The following is a 7,497-nucleotide window of genomic DNA, read 5'->3' on the forward strand; positions in this document are numbered from 1 at the left end:
CACTCTCCAACAGACAAACTAGCCCATTTTCCTCCGTGTTTCCTGTGTTTGAAACTGTTCATATTCTTTATCACAGACCCTTCTCCTGCCTTGTTTCCTGATATTCCTGAACTGTTGAAATATGACCAAACACACACACACACACACACACACACACAATTTCTCTATATGACAGTCTTACTTGAATCTGAGATAAACATTAAATTGATACTTAAATTTTTTATACTTCATGGCATATTTAAGTACTCATATTCCTGAGCTAAAAAATTGTTTTTGATAAACATTCTTTCTAATGCCTTTAAAAATGAAATATATCTCTTACTTTCTCTATGTTCTCTATTCTATTTCTTGTTGTGGGGGAAGAGCTATGTTTTTTGGTGCCACATGCACACAATCATGCTCTGACAGCATCAATCTGAAAGAGACTGTGTAAAAACAAGGAGTTTATATACTGAAAATTCAAAATAAGATATTATGAACGATTTGAAACATACCATCCAAATGAAAAGTAAAACATAGCTTATTGTATACTTTAAGAATATTCCCAATGTTAGAATAAATAAAAATATTATTAGAATTAAGTATTTAAGGCTACAGAGCCCAGCCCACTAGGACTCCCTCACTAAATGAGGGACATTAGTTCTAAGTATAGGCCAACCTTTGCTGTCCCCAAAACTCTAGAACCACAAGAAACATCCCGACTTCTGCTTGTGGCCACATAAGAGTCATGTGAACTTTGTCTTGGGACTTGGCCTGGATGGTCTCCTACACGGACATAGTGCCCACCGATTTTCCTCCAGGATCCCAGGTAGCATAACCTCCTGCACTAAGTGAGGGACCCTGACACATAGAGATTAGCCCCACCAATGACACTTGGCAATCTCCAGAACCAGGTGAGAAGCTCCCATGCCCCTGCTGGGACCTGTTTATATTGCATGGGATTATTCTTCCAGGTGGTGAGGTATCATCTACCAGGCACCACCTGTACTGACAGAGGAATCCTGCTCCAGGCATTCGGCAGATTCTGACACTCAGAAGAACAAAAGAGAGAGTTTCTGGGGAATCAAGATGAGTGACAAGGGAAACATCACATCACAGCCATAACAAGATGTAGTCCATCCTGATCATTTTAAATGCCTGCATGGGAACATGAAATATGAACTGAAAAAGGAAAAAGAAGAAGGAAAATCTGACAAATTAAAACATTTTCTCCAAAAATTACTGCTCACATAGTAGAGACCTGCAAAGAGAATAACATGAATGAAATTCAGGACAAAGAATTCAAAAGAATGATTGTACCTGTATTCAAGCAAATCTAACTAAGATAATCAAAATCAGTACTGAAACTAATAAAATGAAAATTTAAAAGTTTTCAAAAAGTTAATGAAATAAAAATTGATCCTTTGAAAAGATAAATATGATTGAAAAAATCCTTATCTAAATGAGAGAGAAGACACAAATTAGTAAAGTAAGGAATGAAAAAGGAGGCATTAAAACAAATTACAATGAATTTCAGAAATCACACATTCTTTTAAAAAATCTTTATTCCATGTAATTGTAAAATGTAGAAGAAATGGATGAATTTCTAGATTCATCCTTTATAACAAAACTAAGTCAAGATGAGATTATTTAAGTATGTCTATAACTACTATCAAGATTGAAGAAGTAAAAAAAAAAAAAGGTTTTCAAGTAAAAATACACATGACCAGATGAGTTAGTTGCAGAGTTATAAACTCAAAAATGAATTAATACCATTGTTACTCAGATAATTTCATGAAATAGAAAATGAAAGGACATTTTCTAAATTCTTTTTATGAAGCCAGTATTCCCTTGATAACCAAACTAGATAAAGACACCACGCAAAAAGAAAAAGAAAACACAGACAAATTTCCACAGTTAACATAGATGCAAAACTTATAAATGAGGTATTGACAAACTGGAACTCGGGATTTATGAGCTCAGCATTTATGAACTCTTAACTACTCTTCCAGTGGACTCAGTTCCAATTCCCAGGACCTTTATGACAGCTCACAACTGTCTGTAACTCCATTTCCAGGGAATCTGATGCCCTCTTCTGGCCTCTGAGTACACCAGCCACACATGTGGTGCGCAAAAATAAATGCAGACAAAACATCTGCCCACATAGAATAAAAAAATATGTTAAAAAAAAAAACACTTGGATGTTACAGAATTTCTGCCACCGGTCTGCTAGCCAGTAGAGAGCAGCATTTTGGTCCATAGGGCAGAGTTTTCATGGGGAATGGACGTGACCGAAAGAAAAGGTGAGGCACAGAGACCTGCAAGCCTTTCAAACTGGGAAAGGGCAGCAAATGCAGCAGCTGATGAACCTTTTCATATTCCCCATTCTTTCTTATAATTACTCTGCAGGGATTTTTATCAATGATAAATGGTATCATTTGACTCCCTTCTTCACTGGCAAAGTGAATTTAAGATCACATCAAAAAGATTACTCATCGTGACCAAATCTGTTTCGTCCCAGAATGCAGGGAGAAATCAACACATGTAAATCAAAAGATATTACCTATCACATAACCAGAATGAAAGAAACCACATGATTGTCTTAATATATGCAGGTAAGACCTCTTATGAAATTTAAACATCTGGACCTTAATGGTAAGAGTCGTGGAGAGGCTAGATATGGATAGGGAATACATCAAAATTTACAAGCTATAATACAGCAAGTCTATAAACTACATTTTGGTAAATAGAGGAAAAAAATCAAAATATTCCCACTAAGGTGCGAAACAAAAGAAAGGTAGTTCACTCTTTCCATATATAATCCAGAAAGACCTGAAGCCCTAGCTAAAGCAATAAGACAAGAAGGAAATTAAATGATACAAACAGTGAAAGAACTCAAAATGTATCAACTTAAAGATGGTAGGATATTATCATCTGAAAAGACTGTGAAGACTACACACACACACACACACACAAATATCACAGCCAGTAAACACTTTAGCAGATTAGCAACCTACAAAATTAATGCCCAAATCAATAATGAATATTGGAATAAAAAACACATCAAGGGAAAACCCCTACTCAAAAGCCCTAGGATATAGAATCAACCCAGATATTCATCAGTAGATGAATGGATATAGAATTTATGGTATATACATAAAATGCAATATTATTTAGCTATAAAGAGAAATAATAAAAACCACAAGTAAATTAATGGATCTAGAAAAAGTTTTACTCACTGAGGTCAATTAGAATCAGAAAAACAAATTTGATCTATTGTCCTCTTGTGTGCATCTTAGGCTCATGTGTGTTTAACTTGGATGACATGAGGAAGTCAGGAAATTAGATGGAGCCATTGACCGGGAGATAGTAAAATATAGGTAAATCAAACCAGAGGAAGGGAATACTGGGTGTTGATAATTTGGATCATGAATGGGTGGAGGATGGGAGGATGGAGGTTATATTATAGAAACCTACAATCATGAAATTTAGTAAAATATAATTAGAATGGGCAGTAGAACACAGGGGACAAGAAGTAACCTGGGAATGTGTGCTGGGCTAAAGGTTTAATTGGCGATGGGGGGAAGAGAGTAAGTGTGAGCAGGGACTAAGGTGTAACTGGCCATAAACTAAGGCTGTAGGAAACCTTGGGGAAACGACTTTCAAATATGTACTGCAGATAGTTTGTTGCAAGGTACCTGAAATGTGTTGACTTCTTTATCAAGTTAAAAAAAAATCTGGCTTTCATTGCAATAGAAGGTGTGGTTTGGGGCATGGGTGGTGGTGACACATCCAGTCGTGGACTTTTCAATGAACTCATACAGTCATGGGCCTTTCATACGACAACACTGATTGGCTAGGCAAGCTGTCTACAGTGGTTGCATGATGGTTATGTGAAAGACCAACCAGATTCTGATTGGGTGTGAGACCTCCTTCACAGGATGGATTTTATGTTAAAGTTAAAGCCTTCCTTTTTTTTTTTGTTTAAACAGAAAAAAAGGAAATGATGGAGGAAGGTCATTGGTTAATTATAATAAAGAAACTGCTTGGCCCTCATAGGTTAAAACATAGGTAGGAGAAGTAAACAGAACAGAATGCTGGGAGGAAGAGGAAGTAAGCTCAGAGGCCATGCTCCCCTCTCCCAGGCAGATGCACGCGATGAAGCAAGCTGCCAGGTCAGACATGCTGAATCTTTCCCGGTAAGACCGGTGCTACATAGTTTATTAGAGATGGGTTGATCCGGATATCAGAATTAGCCAGAAAGGGCTAGAGCTAATGGGTCAAGCAGTGTTTAAAAGAATACAGTTTGTGTGTTGTTATTTCTGGTGTAAAGCTAGCCGTGTGGGAGCCAGGCAGGACAAAAAGCAGGCCTGCAGCTCCTACATCAGAGAGTGCTCATTTGTGGTTGTGCCATTTGTGTTAAACTTTCCTATTCCCAGCTCAGGAAACATTGTGGAAGAATGGTCAGAAAAGAAAAAAAAAACGTAAGTTTCTCAATCTGAAGAGAGGTACTTTGAAATGTTCTTTTCAGGGCATGATATAGCCGATGCACAGATCAACTCAAAGAAGCTATGTGTCCAATGACTTACACAAAAACAAGGCAGTCAAGATTCCAGGATGCATGAGGAAAGGTCTCCCAGGCCCCAGCACTAGCTGAGGAGCAGTTGTCAAATGATAGTTGTGAAAGCAGGCGACTGACGTGGGAGTGATTTCTTTCTAATTAGTTGCTTTCATTGGTTAATTAATAAAGAAACTGCCTTGGCCCATTTGATAGGCCAACCCTTAGGTGGGCGGAGTAGACAGAACAGGATGCTGGGAGAAAGAAGCCGAGTCAGGAGTCACCATGATTCTCCCACTCCAGACAGAGGCAGGTTAAGATCTTTCCTGGTAAGCCACATCTCGTGGGGCTACCCATATTATTAGAAATGGGTTAAAGCAAGATGTAAGAGCTAGCCAGTAAGAGGCTAAAGCTAAATGGACCAAGCAGTGTTTAAAAGAATACAATTTGTGTGTAATTATTTCGGGTAAAGCTAGCCGGTGGCAGGACTCAGCCCCTCCGTTTTTTACTACAGGAGACTCATTTATCTAAGGACTTGTGGCTGCTGGCAGGTTGTTCAGATCCCAGTAGGTGTGTTCACACACATTTACAGATGCTCAGCCCTAATTGAACTCAGTGGGTTCATTAATATTTTTAGAAGATATTAAGCCAAGAAGAAGAAGGTTGATGAGTAACAGACTGAGTTAGAGGGAGTCAGTGGTGTATGAAGGTTTCAAAGAATAATTAAAAATATTATTTTAAAAAACATAATTAATAAAAATAAAAAATATTTAAAAAATACTTTTGATGTATTAATTTTTTAAAAGTTATATTAAATTTAGCCTTATTTGGTCTATGAAACATTATCGTGAAAATAGCATGATTTAAACAGTAGTATAAATTTAAATACTTACTTACAAATGGTCACTTAATTTTTCCGCCACTGTATTGTTTCTGCTCTTCTTCTGGGGTCTGCTTTTGGTCCTCCATGACAGTTTCTGTTGACAAGTGCACATACTTCACTAATCTAACCAAAATGTGCATTTAGATAAAAATCTATTCATTTTATAATGATTAAAAATTAGGTATTAGAAAATACTTCTTTTCATTTTCCTAAGTAATAGTTTGTAAACTATATAGCTGGTCACGCACTACATGTCAGAATGTGCAGGGAAGATGGGTGTTGCTTTCCCTGTGTTGCCATAGAATAGTTCAGGTAGAGGATGGGCTCCTCATACACAGAAGTCTAATGTTTACACATTCTATATGGGGACCGTCATGTTTGCAGAGAAATTCATGTTTACAGTTAAGGTACAAGAAGATATTTCTACCTGTGGTTGGAGGCTGAATGTAGCACAAGGGAGTGAATTGGGGAAACGGTTTAAGAGAAGGAAAGGACAGAGCGTGAAAGTGTTTCAGGAAGTTTCAGAAACGCTGAGTGTGTAAAGTGATGGCAGCCCAGAGTAAAAAACAGAAGGTCAATAATTTAATAGACACACATATCTGAAGCTCTGCAGAGCTGGACTCTCACCATCCCTTGATGTTAGATGTGAATGAGCCATATGAACTCTTTTATGTTGTTGGTGTTACACTGTCTTACTTCTATTGTACGTTTTTCTATGGTGAAAGAGTTCATTTAAGTGCTTTGTGATGTGTCGTGTAACTCAAAAAATCAACACTATCAACAATAGAGATATTAACAAAATTAAAACAAAAGTGTAAGTATAAAGAAGTGATAATATATAAGTTATATGGTTCTGAGAACTTTGCATTTAGAGTTTGCAAGAATTGCTCGAAGAGAGCTTAGGAAAAGGTTCTTATATGTGCTAATTGTGCAAGGTAAAGACACAAGAAAATATATAGTGTCGTATTGTACCATTTATATCTACATAAACCAATCTATGACTTATCAACAGCACTGAACTAACTGATACATACATTGCAACAGACAACATACAGACAAGCAACAGCATGAAGGTTCTCATTTACAAAAAGTGCACCCTAATTTATTGTGATATCATTTTTGTAACAAAACAAAATAAGGTAGTTCAAAACAACCCTGTTCTGGAGAGCTGACCCTGCTCTCTCTCATCTGTCATGTGGTGGCATGGGTAAAGGAAAGGTTCCCTCACTCATTAAAATCTGTGGCAGGAGAGAGAACTGGTCCTGAGGTAACGAAAGTGGGAGAAATAGCCCTGACCCTCACTGGCTGCAGTGCATGAGAAAGCAGCCCTGCTTCTGGGCAGCCTCTAAAGCTGGCCAAGTTGGGATGCAAATGAGCCAGCCCTGAGGCTGAGACAGAGCAACAGAGCTGATCCTGTAGCCATGCCCTTAACTCCTAAGGGATCATGGGAGAGGGAAGATGTCCTCCCCACTACACCCTTTGTTACCTACTGGTGTCAGGCAAGAGTAGGCCCCAAGGTAATGAGAGTGAGAGAATGAATCCTTCTCCACACCAGCTAGGGCACACAGGAGAGCATGCCCTGCACCCAACAGGACAGCACAGGACAGCTGACCTTGTGGTCAGGGTCTTAGGCAAGCCAGCACTGAGGGCGTGAAAGCAGGAGAGCCGACACTCCCATCTCATATGCCTGCTGCAGCAATAGGGAGAGAGGGTCTCCCACCCTTCCTGGGCAAAACAGGTGAGCTGGCCCTGGTGATATGAGTGTGGGACCCAGACCTGAGGGACCAAGAACAGGAGAACTAACTATCTCTGCTCCTTGCCGTAGGCTGCATTGGGTGAGCTAGCTTAGGCAGTGCTGGAGAGCTCATCTGGGTAGTGACAATGAGGACAATCTAGTGAGCTGATCACCCAGCTACTACCCAGGCCCAGAACCAGGACTATGAGTTGAACCATTCCAACATCTACCCTGTTTATGAACTGTGGGAGCCTGTGTCAGGCTGAACCTACAGATCCACAGCACAAGGATCTCTAGGACAGGGCAGTGTCAGGTCAAGGGGAGTCATGAGGAGAGCCTATT

This window comes from Microtus pennsylvanicus, chromosome 18 (assembly GCF_037038515.1).
Source record: "Microtus pennsylvanicus isolate mMicPen1 chromosome 18, mMicPen1.hap1, whole genome shotgun sequence".
Lineage (NCBI taxonomy): Eukaryota > Metazoa > Chordata > Mammalia > Rodentia > Cricetidae > Microtus > Microtus pennsylvanicus.